Source organism: Pithys albifrons, chromosome 2 (assembly GCF_047495875.1).
Source record: "Pithys albifrons albifrons isolate INPA30051 chromosome 2, PitAlb_v1, whole genome shotgun sequence".
Classification (NCBI taxonomy): domain Eukaryota; kingdom Metazoa; phylum Chordata; class Aves; order Passeriformes; family Thamnophilidae; genus Pithys; species Pithys albifrons.
This window is the reverse complement of record NC_092459.1, coordinates 87,608,145-87,630,420: the sequence shown is the minus strand read 5'-3', so window position 1 is coordinate 87,630,420 and position 22,276 is coordinate 87,608,145.

Here is a 22,276-nt window from a genome sequence, read left to right as displayed (position 1 = left end):
ATATCTCATTGAGAAAGCAGATGAGATGGGAATCAACTTGTTTGACAGATGAACACCTTAGAGATAATTTCACTTTGTCACACTATGTGTGATTTCTTTACAATTACTTCCCAGCTGCAAGAGTGCAGAAGACTTGCCCATAAATTCCAGATATTCTACTTTATTTCCCAGAATAAAAACTACTTTTCTATTTTTAAATATAAAAACATAATTAAAAAGTAAATCCTTTACTGGGAAAACAGACCTTTTTTGTGATGTTGCTTTACAGTCAGATAGGAAAAGCAGGAGAAAGAAACCACAAAAAGGAAGGGAGATGGGAACTGTGGGGTTTGTTTCTTTGGGTTTTTTTATTTCTTCGGGTTTTTTTATTTCTTCCTTCTTCAAATTCTGAATGAGTTTGACGGAGAGATGCTATGTGCCTGCTCCCTCCCTGCTTCAAAACAGGATAGTTCAGTGTGCTGAGCAACTCTGTACCAATGCTCTCCTAGACAGTAAGTAGATGGGTCACTTAGGGTGTCAGAGGCAACAAATGTGTGAAATAGTGAAATGCAGGAGAGATGTGACTTCTTGTGTGTCATGTGTGTCCTATTGCTGCAGCTCTTGAAGAACCTGGCACCTCTCTTAGTTTAACACCAACTGCTGGTTTGGCAATAAAAGTTTTGGAGAGCAAACCACCTCATTTTCTGGGCAAAACCCACAATTTTGTTGCCTCAACTCTTGAAGTGGTTTAGCCCTAATATATTTGAAACAATTATTAGGGTAGTCCAAACAGTGCCTTTGAGACAGTCTTCAGTGAGCTCACCACCAGTGAAGTACTAGAATCTGCCTTGACCCTTTCAATCATCTATTGGACTTTCTGTCCTGGGAGATAAAGCACTGGTGGTTCGCAGCAACAACAGCACAGTTCCTCCTTAATATATAGTGCTCCTGAGAATTCAACCTTAAATGCCAGTGAATTTAAGTTGGATATTTGCCTAAATATAATTTTACATGTATCTAATATTTGTAAAAGAATGTGTTTTTCACATATTCCCCCGATAATGTTGTGTCAGTTTAGATCTTTTTATTCTCACCTGCCCTGAATAACTTAATAGATGTTACACACAACAAAACCTACTGTGGCTTTTCTTCTCCAGCTGAACCTGCATTTGTTCAGTTTGCCAAGTTGGCCTTTGGCACTGTGTAGAACCAGACCCTATGAAAAGGTGAGATGCACTTCATTCTCTTTGCAATGGTGAGCTAAGAAAGATGGTTTCAGTACTGCCTCCAATTCTAAGGTCTTCTTTTGTGATTTTTTTTCAAGACATTTATGAGCTAACATGCCCATACAGTTTCTACAACACAGACAGGTTTTCAGAACTTCCCTGGGAACTGAGTTAACTGGTAGTTCCATTCCACCACTCTATTTCAGCACACACAATTTTCTAATGCAAAGTAGAATCATTTAATAGGAAGTGCTTAATATTCCACCCAGACTACCCCATAGCTGGGCGGGTAGTACATTGCCATCTCCATGTTGCTCTGGAGAAATTTCTAATACATGCAATATAGTCTAACAAGGGTCTTCAGTAAAGTGGAATACTGTTTCCTTTTCTTAAGAAGAAGCTTTAAAATAACACGGTGTTTGAAAAAAGTCTTGACACCCATGTCCTGTTTCTGAAAGAGATGACTTGAGAAAGTAAGGCTTAGATGGAGATTCACATACAATGGTCACGGGGTTATAGCTGTATTAGTGAATTCTAGTGTTAGATGCTTAAGAGGGATAAACAGCTTTTTTTCATCAGATATATAATTTTTTCCTGGTTTATTATTTTCTTTTGAAATACGTGCTGTACATTTGGACTGTTACTGTGAATGTTGGTTGAAACCAAAAGAGTAGGAGGACTAAGGTAACAAAGAGAGATGAGAAGAGAGAACGTAAAACTGAGAAATATTTATACTTTCTCCTGCTAAGTCTCACCAGCTGACCTAGTGACTTCTCTAAAATTGCACTGCTAATTAATTTTCCTGCCTTTCATCCTTTGTGACTCTTTCATTGTCATTTACCAATCTCCCAATCACCTGCATTGTGCTGCTTAATCCATCATGAAAGAGGTGAGTGCCATCCTAGAGGGAAGCAGCCCTGCTCTTTCCCTGTGTGCTCTCTCTGGTGACTACCAGTTTTTCTTCCTACTTTCCTGAATGTCACTTACAACCAGTCCTGGCACTGTTCAGCTAGGGAACACTTCTGTTGCAGAAGATACCATGGCCCTATTTGGTGGGAACAAATAGCACCTACAGAGGTCTTTGGAGCAGAACTGTTGAGAGGACTGCGTTTCTCATCCTTGAAGAAATTCTAGCATGAGCAGTTATTTTCCCCTTGATTTGGAGCAAGAAGTCAAAATTTAAAATAAGTCGTGTTTTTAATTCTATGAAGAGCGATATGAAAAAGTGTAAACAGCCTTATTGAATTGGTCTATAAACATAATCAAAACAAGCAGTTTTCATCTTGTACCTACATGATGCACATAAACCAATGACCAAGAGCAGATCTTGCCTGTAAGTTGCCAAATTACTTATAGTCTGAGGCAAATTTATTTGTACCTTTCTCCATCCAGTTTGAAGGACTAGATCCTGTGTGGTGATTTTACCCTTCCAGGCAACAGGTGCCCACCAAAGCTGCTCTATCACTCCCCTCCTCAATTGGCCATAAAAGCCCTACAAGTTGAAGTAAGGACAGCGAGACATCATTTACCAAATACTGTCACAGGCAAAACAGACTTGACTTAGAGAAATAAGTTGATTTTATTACCAATCAAAATCAGAGCAGGACAATGAGAAGTAAAACAAATCTTAAAAACACCTTCCCTTTTCCCCTCATTCCTTCCAGGGATTAACTTCATTTCCAATTCTCTACCTCCTCCCACCAGCAGTGAAGAGAGAGAGGGAATAGGGGTTATGGTTGGTTCATCATACATTGTTTATGCTGCTTTTCTTCTCAGGGAGAGGAGAGAGTCCTTCCCCTGCTCCAGCATAGAGTTGCTTCCACAGAAGACAGTCCTCCACAAACCTCTCAAGTGTTGAGTTGTTCTCATGGACTACAGCTCTTCATGAGCTGCTCTGGTGTGCATCCCCCACACGGTCACAAGTCCTACTAGGAAAGCTGTTCTAGTGTGGGCTCCTCTCTTCAGAGTTCTGCAGGTCTCTCCAGGAGCCTGCTCCAGCATGGACTTTGCAGGTGGTCACAACCTTCCTTTGGGCATTCACCTGCTCTTCACCTGCTCCACGGATGCAGGTGGGTCACTGTTCTCTTTTGGACTTCCGTGGGCTGCAGGGGGACAGCCTGTTTCACCATGGTCTGCATCAGGGACTGCAGGAGAGTCTGTGCTCCAGTGTCTGGAGTACCTCATCCCTCTCTGTATTCACTGACCTTGGTGTCTGCAGAGTTATTTCTCTCGTGTATTCTCTGTTGTGTCACAGATCAGCAGCACAAGTCTGAAGGTGTCTGAAACTACCTGAACCTACTGCAGTGAGACTTGTAGCAAGATGGTATAATCTCTCTATCCCCCCAGTTCTCTACAAATATTACTTACACCCTGGATAAAATAGTCATGGAAGAACTGTTCAGTACTTTTCAGTACTCTTGTATGAAATGTTGATTGTTTGGAAAATCCTGCAAGTTTCATGAAATGCCGTTGGACAGCTGATGTCACACTGTCTAACCATCACCAGACCATCAGGTATCTTCCTTATGAGTAGAGAGAAGCTTTTTGCTCTCTTCCCACAGCATTCTAAATGTTCTGCAGTATTTGAGCATCTTTTCCTCCTCCCATCTGTTTCCTGTACTTCTCGGCACATCTATCTCACTACAGGCTGGCTGTCCAGATGTCCATGGCATCTTGTCTCACCCTTTGGAGATCTCTGCTCTCTCCACTGCCTGCCCTCATGCATCCATCCTTCCCCTCTACTGAGTGATTTCCTGGATATTTGGCACATTCATTCTTCTCTGCTCTCAGCTTCCAGCATGATCCTAGATGGAATAGGAAAGGATGGCAGACACTCTTGAAACCGACCAGCAAAGAAAGAAGCAAGTGAATAATAGAAATTTCTGCAGAACATTAAACATGCTGACATTCAAATATATTCCCAGGCTCAGCTTATCTTGCATCTCATCCAGCTATGTACAGCCATTGGTATAGTAATTTTCAGATAAAAATGAACAAGTTACAGACAAACAAATGAATAAATAAAATTCAAATAGTCTCAATGTTGAAGAGGTTTGCATTAAAACCAGTATTGATTTAGAGGTATAATTTCTATGTTTTTAGTGCTAATCTCTTGACATAGTCTCATATCAAATAGTTCAGAGAAAAACAAATTTTACTATTTCTCCAGACATTATTTTAGAAAGCTTATTTGTACAGAACGGCTCGTTAAGTGGAATAGATGCATATGTAGCAAAGAACCAGAAGGAGTGAGTATTTTTCCAGAACTTGAGCTGGTTGAGGATACCTTGTGCTTTCTCAGCTAAATCCCTGTGTGTTGGTGTACATTTTGCTTATTGAAGCAAGCCAGTGCAATGTTGAACACTTTTGTTCCTCAATGCAGACATGTCTGTCTGATAGTAGTGATGAAATATAAAAAATATTCTAGTGAAAGAGAAGAAAATTTATAAAGATCATTCTGCATGAAAGTACCAGTTTTTATTATTTCATTTAGGCCTCTAAGTAATTCTGTTGTGAAATATATTCTAGAAAGAACTTCCAGAGAAATGAAACTCTCCGGTACTAAAGCAATTGAAAACAATTATTCATTTTACTTTTGCTTAGAAATATTTTACCCAGAGATAAAACAAAAAAAGAAGTTATTTAGAGAACTTTATCGCTATTCTCTGTTCAATTAATGTTTAAAAGCTGTTGTCAAATGTGCTTGTTAGAAGAGAGAATGCAGACAACACTAGCCTATTACTTGTGACAATTCCATATTTATTTAATAGGTGCCTTAGTCAAGCAATGAGTTATGTCACAGAATGTAAGTCAAGGTTGTGCAATTTTGTAATGAAGATTAATATGCAAAAGTTACAGACAAAGTGTTTGAGATTTGAACAGTAACTGCGTATTCAGTGGTATGCCCTGAACGCAGAAATAATTTTTTCCTTTGTAAATCCCACAATAGTCAGTTCATTTGAAATCCAAAGCGTTCTGCCAGTGGATTGATTTTCTTTCCAGTTTCATTTCTTGACATACTATTTTCCTTAGTAGACTTCCAAAGAAAGAAAGAAAGAAAGAAAGAAAAAAGAAAGAAAGAAAGAATATTAAGAAAGAAAGAAAGAAAGAAAGAAAGAAAGAAAGAAAGAAAGAAAGAAAGAAAGAAAGAAAGAAAGAAAAACATTAAGAAAGAAAGAAAGAAAGAAAGAAAGAAAGAAAGAAAGAAAGAAAGAGAGAAAGAAAGAAAGAAAAAATATTAAGAAAGAAAGAAAGAAAGAAAGAAAGAAAGAAAGAAAGAAAGAAAGAAAGAAAGAAAGAAAAAGAAAGAAAGAAAGAAAGAAAGAAAGAAAGAAAGAAAGAAAGAAAGAAAGAAAGAAAGAAAGAAAAAGAAAGAATATTAAGAAAGAAAGAAAGAAAGAAAGAAAGAAAGAAAGAAAGAAAGAAAGAAAGAAAGAAAGAAAGAAAGAAAGAAAGAAAGAAAGAAAGAAAGAAAGAAAGAAAGAAAGAATATTAGTAATCACTACTTGAATTCCAAGGTGATCTCATCTACAATAAAATCCAAATGGTGGGCTGTGACCATGTGTATACCTGTGCAATTACTTTTATCTGCCCTGGTCTGTTAGGGCCCTCTCCCCAGTAAATACTTTTGGTGTGCCAGTAGCTAACAGCCATTCTGGGGCTGAGCTAGAGGCTCCAGCAGTGGGGGGTGTGGAGTTGGGCACCATCCCACCTTGGCAGAACTTGTCCTGCACATGCCGTGACACACAGTCTAGTTGTTTTAAGCCAGTAATCATTTTCTTCAGGCTCACAAAGACTTTGTTTTCAGGAACCTGATCAGTTTTTCTCTTTTTTTGTAATTTATGAAGGAATTCTGTCTCAATTTTATTTTCATGGTTATGCTTTAAAATTCTTGTTATTTTATGTTTTAATATTTTGCTTGATTTAATGTTCCTCTAAATTGCTGCAGAGGCAGCATAAAAGCCAATAGTGTTGTGAATAGAATAAGGGAAGGTCAGATGCAAACACAAAAGGAGAAGAATGGCATCAGATATTGTCTGTAACTGCAAGAAATTAATGACTGTTGACACAAAGACATAAATTGTGAGTAAATCCACTCTATAAAAGCAAAAGAGAAAAAAGTTTTTATATAGAAATCTTTTCAATTGTAGGCTAAACCATCAAATTGGTTTAACACAGTGCAGGTTACTTGCCAAAACTATGAATGAGATTTATGTACCCAGCTTTGCAGCACAAAGTGAAGTGTACACAATAACATTCTTTCTCATATGGCATCAAGAAGGAACTGGAAATCAGACCCTCACCAGTCTCTGTAAATATCTGACCTACCCACAGATAAATCCTTTAATACAAATATCATAGAACAGTTTAGGTTGAAAGGGCTCTTTAAAGGCCATCTACTCCAAACCTGCTGCAATGAGCAGAGACATCTTCGAAGAAATCATGTATGTGTAAAGACATACAATCGAAATAAGGTCTTGCTCTTTTACAGTCTGCATCAATCATTTTTCTTAATTAACCTGTTGTTCAAGCCTCATGATTTGTACATAATCTACTGATTATGGCCTGTGATTGACTGAGTAATACTTTGCTGCTGAAGTGCCCCTGTGGGCATGATTGTACCTGACACTTAGTGGTCTCAGTCTGTGTCTGTGGGATCTCTTTCTCTGTTTTTCTCTGATTCCATAAAGCATCATCAAATCTCCCTGTCACTGAAAAGTTTATGTAAATCCTGGGCTTGTGGAGAGAAGAGCAAAGACACATCCAAGAACAGCAAATAGCCAACAATTTTATCTCAATTTGCAATGAAGATTTATGTCAACATATATTCATTCATTTCTTGGGCCACAGGGATCACTTTCTTTGATGAAGGAAATGGCTTTATTCATTTGTTTGCCCTTGTCAATCTTTGAAGTGTAGGGCCCATTGCTGACAGGTCAGTGTCTTGTGTAGTATGTAGGCTGCGGACTGCTTTAAGGGGCAATCACTCACAGTGCCCTGTGGAAAAAAGGAGTGAGGGATGGCAGAGCTCAACTTCCATTATGACCTTTTGAATCCTGAAGCCCATTATCATTTTGTTCATCTTGTTCTAAGGCTATGATTCTTATCAAAGACCTGCACATGAATTCTATTCTTTATGCTGAAATCTGAAGAGCCAACAGTCCTCATATATGCTTCATACATAACAGAAAAGCAAGAAGAGGAACACCCAGTGATTCAGTATTGCATTGGTGTCTGCAGTGACTTCTGTGAAGTGCTACCTGCACTGCTGCTCCATGAAAAACACTACTCCTGCAGATGGGGCAGATGTCTTGCTTCATCTGTCTCTCTGAGTAGTGAAATGCTTTTGAGGTGAGAGTTGCTGCTCAGATGACAAAAACAAAGCACAATATTTAGGCAAATGTGATTTTTGAGAAGAAACAGAGAAGCACTTTTTTTCAGAATATCAGTCCTCATGGTGTATGCTGTTTTCCTCAGGTTTTGCCTAGCACTTGTTCTAGTTAAATGTTTAAAGAAAACATGTATCTGTTGGTTAAAAATGCATTATAAATTCATGATTGTTTGATTTCTGCAGAAGTTCCCTACTAGGGTTATTAAATCATATTTTATGCATTTTTCACTTTAATCTCTGAGCAGACCCAACTCATGCACACTTGATTTGCTGTCACACAAACCGAAGCAGAGTTTTGGTGATTCAGGTCAAATATCTAATTCTGGCTAGGGTCCTGCATCTTGAACAGATGGGTTTTGTCTGCTTATCCATTCATCTTTGCAATGCATAGATTTATCTTTCCTGCTGAGAAGCTTTTCATAATACACAGACATATTTCAGAAAGCACAAAAAATAACTTGCTAATGTGCACACTGGATCGTTGTATATGGCAGTGCTATGTGTGAGGATTGCTTGACTGGAATGTCTGGAGAGGAGCAATTTCCAGTGAATGTCTTTCTTCTGATGGGACATTTAAAAGTTTGCACTTAGTGAGGTAGCACTTCCCAGCTAACTGATTCTCATCTAAGGACAAAAATAATGGTTCTCCTCCCAGGGGCTGGTTTTTCTGGTATTAGTAGTTTTTTTGTACTTCTAAGGTCTCCATCTTCCTGTTGGATTTAATTGACCAATTGGCTAATTATCTGGGAGAGAATAGGTAGAGTGAAAAAGTAGGATGAAAAGATGAAAGAGTATTATCATAAAGCTCCCTTTCAATAAGACATTTCTTTCCCCTTATCTTAAGAATTTTTTTCCCTTATCCTTAAGGGTTTTTTCTTTTTGCAATTCATATTGCTCATTTCTTTCCTCTTTTAACTTTCTGCTCTACCAATATATGATGTCTAAAATTTGAGGAAATATCAGAGGCTCATGAGATCGCCAGTTTTCTCTGTAAGGGATTGGTTTATTGTTTTTTATTTTTCTCCTTTTTTTTTTTTTTGGAAGGTTCATACTGCGAACCTCAGTCTTTTCAAGCTAGAAGGAATACAACACAGGCCAGAGCACCTCTGGCACTGCTTGTCATTTTATAGTGGAAAGTCAGTTTCTGGGGACAGGAGTTTGGTTGGTCTCAGAAGAGAGCTTGAACATGATTTTAATTCAGCCCAGTACTTTTTCAGCAGTGGTCACAGTCCTAAACAGCTATTTAAAGTACCCAGCTGCCTTGAGCCAAACACTCACACAACCTAATTTTACAAAGCTTTTGATCTCTCATTTTGGGCAGCCTTGTCACAGTTAAAATGAATTAACACCGAAATGGTCAGGCAGTTGGCCTGATACCTCAAAGGGACTATCGTGCACTACATTGCTTACACGGTACCAGCACATTTCAGCACATCTTCCCCTGCTGTGGAAAGTCAAGTTCTGAATAGTCTCTCTCACAGAGCAGCGTTTAATCCAACATGAATCTTCCCAGACCCAGGCTAAGCAAGGAAGGAAGGGGAAGGTGTGGATGTAACATTTGATCTCATCACTCATCTTTTCCCAGGTGCAGCTTAGATAGACTCACTCATGGAAGCATACTCTCCAGGCTGTGCTGGTGCCTTATATCCCAGGCACAGACACCCCTTGACAGAGGGCTCACACATCTTCCCAAGCTCGTTCTGTGAGCTCCCATGCTCCTAATGCCAGGACACAACAAGGGTCACTGAGCCCTGCCTGTACCTCTCCCTTTGGGAACTCTAGAGAAAGGGTTGAATATATTCTTTACAATTTAATTTGGAGTGGTGGAAGAGTGGGTAGTCCTGACCCTTCTGCAGCCCAGTGTGGGCTTTGTGCCCCAGCAACATTTCTGGGTGTGCGGCACTGTGCAGTGTGGCACTGCCCATGAAGGGAACCCACCATTCCAGTCATGAAGGCAAAGCAAACAAAGCAAGAAAAGCTGCCACCAACACCCCAGTAACACCCTGGTGTGAGTTACAAAGCATGTCTATGTTCTTCACATGGGAGGCAGGCAACATTCAGTTAATTAAGGCTTAAGCTGTGGTTTATTGCAGCACATATGTTCTTTAAGAGAGGAAAAATCTGGACTGAAGTCCTGCTGTGAATATTTTACTTTGCTCTGACCTAAGTTAGGCTGACTGTAACAGCAACAGTTCTTTTTAGTGCTCTCAGTTTCCTCTACATATAGAACAGTCACTTCATCTACTGCACAATGCTTGGCAATAGAGAGAAAACATATTTTTCTATCAATGTAATAGAGGTATATTGGGAATGACAACAAAACTTGAATATAAGGTCTAACAAAATATATTCCCTAGATCCTAATAAACTCTACAGCCTCAGAAATGTCATAAAAACAGAATTTAACTATGACATTCTTTGCTTCTTAAAAAATGAAGAGTAGAAACATTTTTTTTTCCTGAGGGAAAATACTTTTCAAATAAATTCTAGATCCTCCACATAGGGAATTTGTAAAAATAATTAATTGCAATTCTTATTATAAAATAGACCAAAGCTGTTCAAGAAACAATTGCATATTGTGAAAGCTGTCCCTTTCACACGTGGTGTGCATCCCTTTGCAAACAGCTAGCACAGGTTCACTGATTTGTTAGGACATCAGGAATAGGCATAAGTAAGGTAGTCAATGTGCTGATTCTCTGCACAGTGGTGAATTGAATCTTTAGATAATGGATGGTTATTCTTTCCATAAGCCTCATCCAAGATACAGCTGCAGATCTCTATTGATACAGGTGGGCAGACCTGTAAACAAAATCCAGCTTTATTAGATTCCTTACAATCATCTCTATAGGCAGAAGATGTACTTTTGGCCTGGACTCCTCTATCCTTCCCCATCCAAGGAAGTGTGCAGTTCATCTCACAAAATGAAATAAAGTACTACAAAATTAAAGTCACTACTAAGGTGGTTTTACTGGGGTCTGTTACTGACTTCTTGATAAAAGCAAGAAACAATGTGGTAGAGACTATGAAACATTTACTACCACTGTTTGCATCCTTTTTTAGAGCTGATTGAGACATTTATGTAGGTGCTCTCAGATTGATCCATGCTGGCTAGGTTAGTGTCTGAGTGGGGCTTGAACAGTTAGATTGTATCAGTTCTTCTGCGTTTAGTATTTTATCACAGTTTAAGGGACTAAACTTCAGTAATTTTGATTTTACTCTTTCTTACTTGACTGCACCTAAAAGCTAGAGGTGGAGAGAGCCTGTTCATTCATCATACTCCTGTAAAAGCTGGTAGCCCATGGTCTGGACAAGTGTACCCTCTCCTGGACTAAGAGCTGGCTGGAGGGTCGGGCCCAGAGAGTGTTGGTGAATGGAGCTGCATCCAGCTGGCGGCCAGTAACCAGTGGTGTTCCCCAGGGGTCTGTGTTGGGTCCAGTCCTGTTTAACATCTTTATTGATGATTTAGATGAGGGGATTGAGTCCATCATCAGCAAATTTGCTGATGACACCAAGCTGGGAGGAAGTGTCGACCTGCTGGAAGGCAGGAGGGCTCTGCAGAGGGATCTGGATAGACTTGAGAGATGGGCTGATTCCAATGGGATGAAGTTCAATAAGGCCAAGTGCCGGGTCCTGCACTTTGGCCACAACAACCCCATGCAGCGCTACAGGCTGGGCACAGAGTGGCTAGAGAGCAGCCAGGCAGAAAGGGACCTTGGAGTACTAATTGACAGGAAGCTCAACATGAGTCAACAGTGTGCCCAGGTGGCCAAGAAGGCTAATGGGACCCTGTCCTGTATCAAAAATAGTGTGGCCAGCAGGACCAGGAAAGTGATCCTTTCCCTGTACTCTGCATTGGTGAGGCCACACCTTGAGTACTGTGTTCAGTTCTGGGCCCCTCAGTTCAGAAAGGATACTGAGGTGCTGGAGCGAGTCCAGAGAAGAGCTACAAGGCTGGTGAAGGGACTGGAGCACAAGCCATATGGGGAGAGGCTGAGGGAGCTGGGGTTATTTAGCCTGGAGAAGAGGAGGCTCAGAGGTGACCTCCTCACTGTCTAGAACTACCTGAAGGGAAGTTATAGCCAGGTGGGGGCTGGTCTCTTCTCCCAGGCACTCAGCAATAGGACAAGGGGGCACGGGCTTAAGCTCTGCCAGGGGAAATTTAAGTTGGATATCAGAAAAAAATTCTTTACAGAGAGAGTAATCAGGCATTGGAATGGGCTGTCCAGAGAGGTGGTGGATTCACCATCCCTAGAGAATTTTAAACACAGATTGGACGTGGCGCTGAGTGCCATGATCTAGTAAATGGACTAGAGTTGGACCAAGGGTTGGACTCGATGATCTCTGAGGTCTTTTCCAACCCAATCGATTCCCTGATTCTATGATTCTATATTCTGTGCATGGTTTTTCTATGGGGTATTTATTAGGGCATTATCCAGGGTAGCTCCAAACAAGTGCAGTGCCAGAGCTGAAAATGTTTCCTTTCAGGAGATTGGACAGAGGGCGCAGCACACAGGCCACATGCATAGCCTGTTCATGTTTACTCTTGTCAGGTTTTATACATCTATTGTATCAAAGTGCAGCCACTACACAACTGAAGTGATAAGCAATGACAGTTTCCAAAGGGGGAAGTTGAGCTGAACAATGTCACTTTTCCTGCCTTTGATAAAGACCTTGTGTCAGGTTCTTGAGGAAATGTTAACTTGCAGCCTTCTGAATCCGACAACTGGACTCTGTAAACTGGGCACCCAAAATTCAGCTGAATGTATCTTCCTCTTGGGACCATCTTCTCTAATATAAACAGTAAATTTAAACAGTCTTACATGCCCTCAAATTCCCTACTCTTCTGTAAGATACCTTTAATAACAGTTTTATGAAATAGTGCCATTACTGCAGAAGTTATGTGACCTGCACAGAGCTGGTGAAGGGTAATATGGGAGAGGACTAGGTAAGATTTTTAAAGGTTGCATGTGTATTGTACCTTTCCTTTCTATAAAAATGGAGCCTTCTCAAATCCACTCCTGTCACAGATCTTCTCTGAAACCTCAGTCAGACTCTAGAGAGCATAAAAAATGGCCAGATCTACATGCATTCATAGCCTTGCATTGGTGATGTTTCTCCTGATCTATATATATATATATATATATATATATATATATATATATATATATATATATATCAGTTAGGGACAGTTATCCTTCTTGTATTAAAATTCCTTTTCTTAAATTTGATAAAGAGTGGCATGATTATTGTGGAGAAGGACCCTCCCCCGCTTGTGGGTAAACATTTTAGTTTTTCCCCTCAAACCAGGACACCACCCTATTACATATTCATATTAAGTTTATTCCTCCTTTCCTCAGAGCTTCGTCTTACCTGTACAATTTTGAAAACCAGATTTGATGGAACCGCTGATTTCACAGCAATATTAAAAAGAGGTGATTGAGTTAAGGCTTAGGCTTCAATTTTAGATTAGGACAATCTCTCTTTCAGGCTGAAAAACAGAAGGAAAAAGATATCAACTAATTTTCAATAAATAAATCGGGAAGTGGTGGAGAGTGCAGCTGTTTCTTTTTCTGGAAAGCACCTTGTGTCTCTAGCTGGGTTTGCTTTATAGTTAACTGTCTCAGCCCTTGCACTGCACCTGAGGAAAGCTATACTGTGTGTGAGAGTAGATGAGGTTCACAGCAAAAGGGTTTGTTCGCAGCACTAGGAGTGATTTCCTGCTGTATAAAAAGAACGTACTTGGCAGTTCATATGCGTTTTTGGCTAAATTATTAAAATACACACCTCAAAGAGAAGGAAATTTACCAAACATCAAAGCAAATGGCCAATTTTATGTGTTCAATAGAGTATGATCCAAAATCTACTGAGGAAGGTGAAGTACAGTTCTGTGTGATTTGAAGGACTTTAGTCCATGAAATGTCAGTGGTTTGACAACTCAGATCAAAGTTCCATGTACATTTGCATGCCTGACAGTGCAGGTGAGTGCTTAGTGGGCTCTTTTGCCTGGCCTGAGCAGGTTTGGTGTCTGGCAGTTACTGGCAGTAGTGGCAGATCCCTAACTCATAAACTTTGCATGTGTATCCCCTTTATCCAGGAATAAGGGTGCTTTTATCACAGAATTTCACTCTTGGCCTGTCTCAGCAAGACTCCAAATGTGATGTGCATAAAGGCAAACACTTGCACCAACTGCATTTTCAATTATAAATAACTACACAGTCCAAGAATTGAGTGGAAGTCTTAGTTAATTGTTTAAAGTGGGACTGGGTTTCATATTCTGTGACCAGATTTTGTTCCAGTTCATGGCATGAGTTTCACTGTTTTTTTCCTGGCTGATGTATTTTTGGATGCTGTCAGTGGCTGAGCCATAGTCCTTGTGTAAATGAACAGATCTTGGTCCAAGACAGAAAAATTAATTGAGAGTGACACAGCTGGTTTTGGTGTCTGCTTGTGCATTCTGCCGTTGTGCAGCCAGTGATGGGAGCTGGACCTGAAGCCATCACTGAGTTCCCACACAAGTGCTGGAGCAGCGAGGGCTGTGCCCTGGATCTCAGCACTGAATGTTGTCTAACTGCTCTTTAACATCTGCCTCTATCTTTGCTCCTTGGTCCTCTTTCTAAGCAATATTGTTTTTAATCAAGTGGAATGTGCTACCAAAATTAGAGCATATATATATACATACATATATATATATATAAATGCCCTTTCTGCCTGTGTACATTAGAGAAAAGCACTTACACATATCACGTGAGGACAGAAATAGGTGTTTGATTGCACATCAGGCTTCCCCAAATGCATTCTCATCAGACATGTAGACAACATTTCAGTTTATTACCAAGGGAAGACTTTGCTTTTATTATATTTGTAGGGGAAATTGTTCTGGGTTCTATAAAATACAATCTTCTAGCTAAAAAGTCTGTTTGTTTTGAAACCTTTGGCATGAAAGAAATTAACATTTCAGTTTCACAGCTTTTACAATTGTGCTGAGTATCTTTAGTTGGTGTGAAACAGGGAGTTTTTGTTGTTTGTTTAGTAGCACCCACCTCAGGTTCACATCATGTTTAATACACTAGTACAAGGTGCTGGGAAAACATTCCAAAAAAATTTGTGCACTTCACTGATGTCCCACAAAATGACTTGACTTGACTGGTGTTCATAAAATCATCAACCCATATTTTAGTTGCTGCCCAGAATAGTAAGGGAAAAAATTATCATAAATGCCTTCTGCCCCTTTTTGGCTCCCTCACCAGTTTCCACATTGTCTTTTCTTACCTTTATTTTCTCCTCTGCTCTACACTCCTTTGTTTTCACTCAATTTATCTGCTCTTATACATATATGTCTCAAAATCCTTTGTGATGTTCTCTTTCATGCTCCACTTTTCTGCTTCATGCATGAACCTTTGGTGCTTCTTCTCTCTTCACATTTGATTAGATGTTTTGTTTTTTGTTTTCCTCCCCTAATATTCATTCTACCATGACTGACAGGTTCCCTGTCTTTTCCCAGAAACCCTGGGAAACTTCATAGTACTTCTATTTCCCTCTTTTCCTCTACTGCAAACCAGAAATTAAAACCTTAGGATGGGTTGGAAAGCAGTTGGGCAGCATGGAAGCAGCATGGGGGCATTTGTACTCTTGCCTTCCTCTCCTACACTGCTGTGACGTCAGAACACATGCGAGATCTAGAGACAGGGGTGTTTTGGAGTGCATTCAGCTCTTGTCTTTCTCCCTTTATAAAGCAGGATGGTGTCAGCTTGATGGCATCAGTTTGCAGCAGGTATAAGTGCTTCTGTAGCTAGGGTCCTAGGCAGGAAAAGCAACTGTCAATTAAGTTACAGCAGTACAAGGTGTAATGATAGAGATATCCAGTAATTTAATGGTTACATCAAGGATTATTGGAGTAGGCCCTTTGTGGGATATTGGGTCATCAGACATCCCACAGCTCTAAAGGCTCTGCTGCTGGGGAGACCATTCAGACCAAAATTATGATCAAAGGACCCAATTCTCTATATCAGCACCCATTTATTCATCTGACTGACATCCCATCTGTTTAACAGCTCTGTAGACAAGTAAGGTTCCATTTTTAATGTAGCTGGTCATGTGTGGAGTACTGTAGCCTTTGAAGGACCCCTAAGCCTCTGAGGCAGCTCTCCTGCTGTTACAGAACTTGTATGCATCCCTGTGTATGTGCGTACATGTGTATTTGCATATTTTCACCTTTTCTTACACTTATCAAGACTGTTATACTTGATTAAATTTCATCCTATAATGCTCAGCTATACCTTCTCTACCACTGTCATCTGCCTTTAATATTTTCAACTGCCTAAATCTTGTGAAAAAATTATCTCCACAGTGTTTCATCCAGCTTTACAATAATTGTCTGTGTGTTCTAAATATCCCATTTTATGTCCAATTACAGAAACAATGATTTCCAGGTACAATATGGAAATATTTCAAGCTTCTATCCTGGTGGCCTCATGTTAAATCCTATGTACAGAAGAAGGGGCAGCTGTCAAAAAGAAAGCATGAATTGCTCAATCTAGTTTGTATATTTCGGTGCCTGATTTCTTAGAGGTTTCTGTAGCTCTTTCAGAATAATTTCCTTTTAACTTCTAGGGAGTATTTATTTCCTCTGTACCGCACAAACTTCTAAGGCTTATTGCATGTATTTCTTATGCCTGTAACCACAAAGGCAATTTCTGTCTCTCCTATAACCCAACTGTGATAAAGACACAGCAGTTGATCAGTATCCAAGTCCTTCTGAAAACTGTATTTTTCCTTTATTCTTATCTGAAACTGAGCTTGCATTGAACACTGTTAGATAAAGGTGAAGTCTCAAAGGTGAAGTCTCTTGAGCCAGATCACATAATGGCAGGACAAGTATCATCTGAGGAAGACCCAATGAGCTGAAAAGAATAGCAGATGAAGAAACTCATTAAATTTGACATAGCTATGAATATTTAACACTTTATAGGGAAATACAGAAATGCATTCTGTCTTACTATGAAACTCTAGGAATTATAGACTGTCTTTCCTGTGTTATCTCTGTGAATACAAGAGACTGAGGAGGCTGGGGAAGAGAAGCAGAAGCCCACGCAAAGATTGTCCCACCTCTATAGAGCAAATTATTGAAAAGAATGCATTCCCAAAGTTTTTACATTAGATGTTAATATTTTGAGCAGTTTCACAAATGCCCTGAAATAGATGCTCAAGTTTTTAATATATGAGAAAAGTTCTCCTCCACATACGCTTCTTGCTTACATGCTCTTGTCTGCTTCAATAGAATAGCAGCAGAGTGAAGACACTGAGATGCCCTGGATATGCCAGGCCTGACTGAAGAACCACAGATGCCACTTCCCTTTGGAAGCTGTGAGCACAGAGAATAGTGAAAACCCTGTCAAAATACTTTGTATTGAGGTTGTTCTTAAAATGCAAACTTATCTTCATACCATGCTCAAGAAAACCCCAAACTTCAGAAATTACTCTGTCCCATTGCCCTCACAGCCAAGGAGTTCTTGCTGTGCCTCTTTCTGATCACAGCTTAAATTTACATACTTTGACTTAGATTTTGCATTCACTGATGTTTAAGATAGCTGCCATTTTCACTTTGATTTCTCTTAACATTAAGAAGTAAATAAGGAAGAAGATATGGAGCAAGAATTAGGAAGAGATGTACTAATTTTCCCCTTTCTTCTTTTCCTCTGATGGAACCAAATCAGAACAGGGGCTGAGAGAGGAATCCAAGTCACTTGTTATCCTGACACTGCAACTCTGCAGCAAAATTTCCTCTTCTTCTTTTCTTTGGTTGTGCCCACTTGAGTTATGAACGGGAGAGGGAACCTCACTCATACACATCCTGCAGAGGCTTCCAAGGTCTCAGGCAAGGGCCAGGAAGGAGCCGTGGGGTCTGCCTTTCTACAAGCATCACTTTTATCAGCATGAGGCTTAGGAAGAGGGACCAGTAAGGAGCCCATCTTCACCCCAAGCTAAGGTCCAGCATAGCATACAGAGATCATAAACTGCCCTCTAAGGGGTGGCATTGCCTCTGAAGCTTTCACACCTCCTTCTGTATCCCATTTCTTTCTGCATTAAACTTTCTCATAACACTCAGGCTTGAAGTCAGATCCCAAGTTCATGCTGCCTGGTTTGTAGATTTTCTACATGTATTATTGTTGCTTTTCTTTTTCACCCAAAATATTTTATTGAAGTAATGTAAAATTTTCTTTAGGAAGAAAAAAATCACGTTTTACATCATTCTTAAGCTTCATTAATAAAAATATCACCTTGTATTATTTCTTTTGCTCTGTGTACTGCAAGCCCCGTGATATAAACTAAACTCATTTCAGTGGTCTGGGATTATTTCTTTTAAATGCCTATTCCCATCCCAAGCCTAATAGCTTGCAGATAATTGTGATCACAGAAACTAAGTGCTCAGTGACTGGGAAGAACGGTCCCTATCTTCACACAATTTACAATGGAGATTATTGAGGTTATCGATGGATTCATTCCTTTGACATGTCCACACTGTAACAGTTAGAAAATATTGTCTTTCTGGTGATGGCTGTAGTTTTTATACAAAACAAGAGTTTGGCCAAAAGACTCACCTCTGCCATGCACTTTTGCTAATTTAGATACAAAACTGTAACCATTCCATTCCATAGTGGAAACATACAATTTTGAAAGGACCAGAATGATTCCTAAGTATCTTAAGGAGCCAACCTTGTCCTAGATATGAACTCTTGTTCACTGTATGCTAGAGTACCTGTCTTCTCACATGATCAGCGTAAAACTGGTTTCACAACATTATCCCTGGTTGACAAATCCTGTCTGAGGGTTACTTGTCCCCAGTCTCTCATGATTCCTCTCTCCTTAGAGGTTAAAAAATGCCAAACAATCTTCTCTTCCTCCAAACAATTTTTAAAGTGGCAATTAGAAAGCAAACCAAGATCTGTGGCATTTAACAGGGCATGTAGACAAATTATGCAGCTGGTGCAAATATGAAATTGGCAGGGGAGTCGATGCAGCAAGCCTCAGCTGGGGCGGTGGAGGGCCTGACCTCCCTTACATTGCTCCTGTTGCTTGTGGAATTGCAATGGAGGATCACAGCTCAATGGCATCCTCTTCAACCATGGACCCCTTGCTGCATGACAAGAGTGCACATTCTCTTGCAATAGTGAAAAACATTGACATCCTTTATTCTGTGTGTCAAGGATCAAAATATGGAATGAAGACTCTTTTTCACACTCCTCTTGTGCCAAGCCTTTATCGCGCTGATCATCTGCTGCCCCTCTGGATTTCCATGGTGGCTGGGAGCATTCTGCACAGAGAGTAAATCAATGCCAGAGTTTGCAAACCCACCAGCATGAGGTCCTGCTTTCTGATGGACAGGAGGCAGAGTACTGCTGCCTCCAGGTGTACTGTGAAAGATAATGCTGTATTTTTCATCAAATTAAGAGAATTGGGAAGGCATAGCTAAGGCAGTCTCTTTATTCTGATGAATACTATGCTGAAACAGATGGCCATTAGACAAGAAGTTTGTCTGTTTGTTTGTTGAGTAAATACATTGCACAGGTCTCAAATAGCACTCATTGTGCCCCAGTGGAAGCAAACCACTTAGCTAGAAGAAACTTCTGCTATTCCTCATTCAGAGTTTTCTGATCAGGAAACACATGATTATAATTAATAATTATCACTTCAGGGTTATGATAACATACCAGAGTATTCTGAGTAACAAAATAAGGTGTGGATGTTTCTTTAATAATGGCAGCAATTAAATATTGAATAGACTTATAAAGAGAGTGGGGAATGAATGCACCATCACTTGAAATCTTTAGATCAAGTGACTTGCCTTTATAAAAGATACTTTTTATATCATCCAGTATTATGATGATAGATGCAGGAGCCGCAGAAGGGATTTCTATAACTGAGGTTATGTGGCAGGTCAAATGAGATGGCCATAATTATCCCTTCTGGTTTTAACCTATCAATCAAAGGGCATTAAATTTCACTCACTGAGCTGGACATGTGATTATGCAAAACAGAAGTACAAGGATTTTCCTACTTGTAAAGTGAGAACCTGGAAAGAATAATATCCCTGGGATAAAAATATTATGCTGACCTTCTTTCAGAGCATCTACAAACTTAGAGTGGATCCTCTTAATGTCAGCATAAGTATCCTGGTTATTTCAGATGAGGGGAATGCTTAGAATGAAGTAGATTATGAATGTTATAATTTGTTCTATAACCCAAAACAACTTTTTCCTTGTATTCAGAAACCCTTCTGCATTCATTTGCAAAATAGACAATGAAGGATTGTTCTGGAGTTGATGAAGTATTGTAATGAAGTGATATTGGTCTATGCTTGTTATAACAGTGTATTGGAAAATGGACCTTCTGTGATGCCTTTGTCTCATCAATAGCCTTAAGAACCCTTATTCTTTCACTGCACTCTGAAACAATATCTGGTCTGTGTTGGATCTCCGGGTCTAGAAATTTGGGATTAAGTTTTCCCATGCTGAGATTTGAGAAACTGAAAGAAAGCACATTCAGTTTGTCTGTTGGCTGGAGCTGCTTTTAAAAGCAAAGGGATGTGTGGGTGGAGGATGTGAGAAGATTTTGTACTGGCGTATACATGTGTAAACAGACATTCAATGATTTGTAAAGAGCTGAGCTGTACGGCACCAAGAAATACAAAATCTTTTCCCAAACCTCCAACGTTTGAAAGCTGGTGGGTTCAGCTCCTGGTAACTTTTTATCAGTAGGACCAGAGACCAAAGGTTTTTTAAATTGTCTTTCAATCATTGTAATTGATTGGCAACCATTGATTAAATAGTCATGTGGACCAGTGCTGACTACTTCAGTTTGGAAGGGAATGGATGGGAAATGGGAATTACCAATGTCTACATGTACTTGCTAAATTGCATTGTCAATCAGATGGCTAAAGACTTCAAGATATTGTCTGCTAGACCTGGAAAGGAGAATAGTGTTTGTGGCAGGTAAAGTTGTCATGGAAGTCTCAAAAACATCTCAATTTTAATTTTATCTTCCTTTGCTGTCCTAGCTAAAGCTTTTCATGGGTTTCAAAGTTGTACCTGACACTATGTCAAAGGAGAGCACCCCCATTACACAATTTCTGTGTCAAGATAGGTCTTTTGGGTGGTTTCCACTGTACAAAGGACCTTGCATTAATGTGGTTGTAAGTTCTTTATGAGTTATCTTCCTATGGAAATTCTGCATTCTGTTTGGGCATGGAAATTGCTGGATCACTTGAAAGATTGAGCTGCTCTGCAAGATTCACTGAGCATTGAGTTAGTCATCTGTAGTCCTGGTCTCTCATGTGTTTTCTAGATTTAAGTCAGAAATCAGAAATTCAACCTTGACAGTTCTTTCCATGGGGGAGTGTTGTGGACCTGTGATATGATCACTACCTAAGCAGAACCAGATTTCTCCTGTGGTTTTTTGGGTGGTGATGGAATTTCTGTGAAGGTGGAAACAAGAGATGTACCTCAAGCAACCTTGTTGGCCGACTATGAACTAAGGCAGAATTGGAGAGGACACCTGAGAAAAAGAGATGAGTGGATGTGGTGGCCTGTTAGGAGAACCAAGTAAGAAAGAGGTTTTTTCACTGAGGAATTCCTTACTTGGGAGTAAAGGAATATATATATATATATATATGTATATCAGGGATGTTTAGTTAGAGGAGAGGCTAAGAAGCAAATGCTAGAGACCACTCATTAAATTCTAAAGGGCATCTCAAAGCTGGAAAGCATTCTGGCCTCACACAGTGGGGATCCACCACACCATAACCTCATGTAAGCCTTTTTCTGAGCGATTTTTTTTTCTGGAGTTGTGTCATCTTTTATTATTCATTGGGAATTTTCACTGTCAAAACTTTAGCTGGTGAAAGATTTTTTGAAGATTTCTGGAGTGCGTTGATGGAGTACATTGATTTCTGTCATTGCAAGCAATATTTTGCTTTCAAATCAGACTCTGAAACAATAGTCTCAGAGTCTATTATTAATTCCTGATGTCATTAAGAGATGTCTTCTCTGTCTGCAATGCACTGACATTTATTTTGTAAGGCACTGACATGATTACAGCTTTTATTTGATATTCTAGGCAATATGCTTGGCCCAGGATTCCCAGGAGTAATGCTTCCTAAATTCATGTTTCAGTCATCTATAAATTAAGTAAATTTTCCATATTTTAACATCTAGTTAGGCAGCTTTAAGGTTCTCAAGTCTTCCTTTGTCCAGACCATTTATTTCAGTCCCCAGTAAGATTGCTGACTGTGGCCTTCCTCCCAAGAAAAGCCCTTCAGCACTGTTCCACATAAAGCCAAGGCTGCAAAATAGGCAACTGCTCTCTCTTTGCAGTCCTTTCTCCTCTGTTTAACCACAGTCTAGCTCCCATATGTGCAACATCTGCAGTCTTCACCTTAGGGATATATAGGAATGCAAGAAGCATAGCTCAAAGGAGTCAGACTGGTAACAGTAAGGGATCTGAAGTTCACAGCAGAATCTGCCCCTCAAACTGAAGTATGTATTGCTCTATGCAGTCATTCTCAAAAATATCTTTGAAGTTTTCAGTTCAGTCTGGTTTGACTTTCTAGGACCCAAATTGATATCTGCATGTTATTTGGGTGACCTGGTTCTTCTACCTGTGCTGGATAGCCTCTTGAAACATA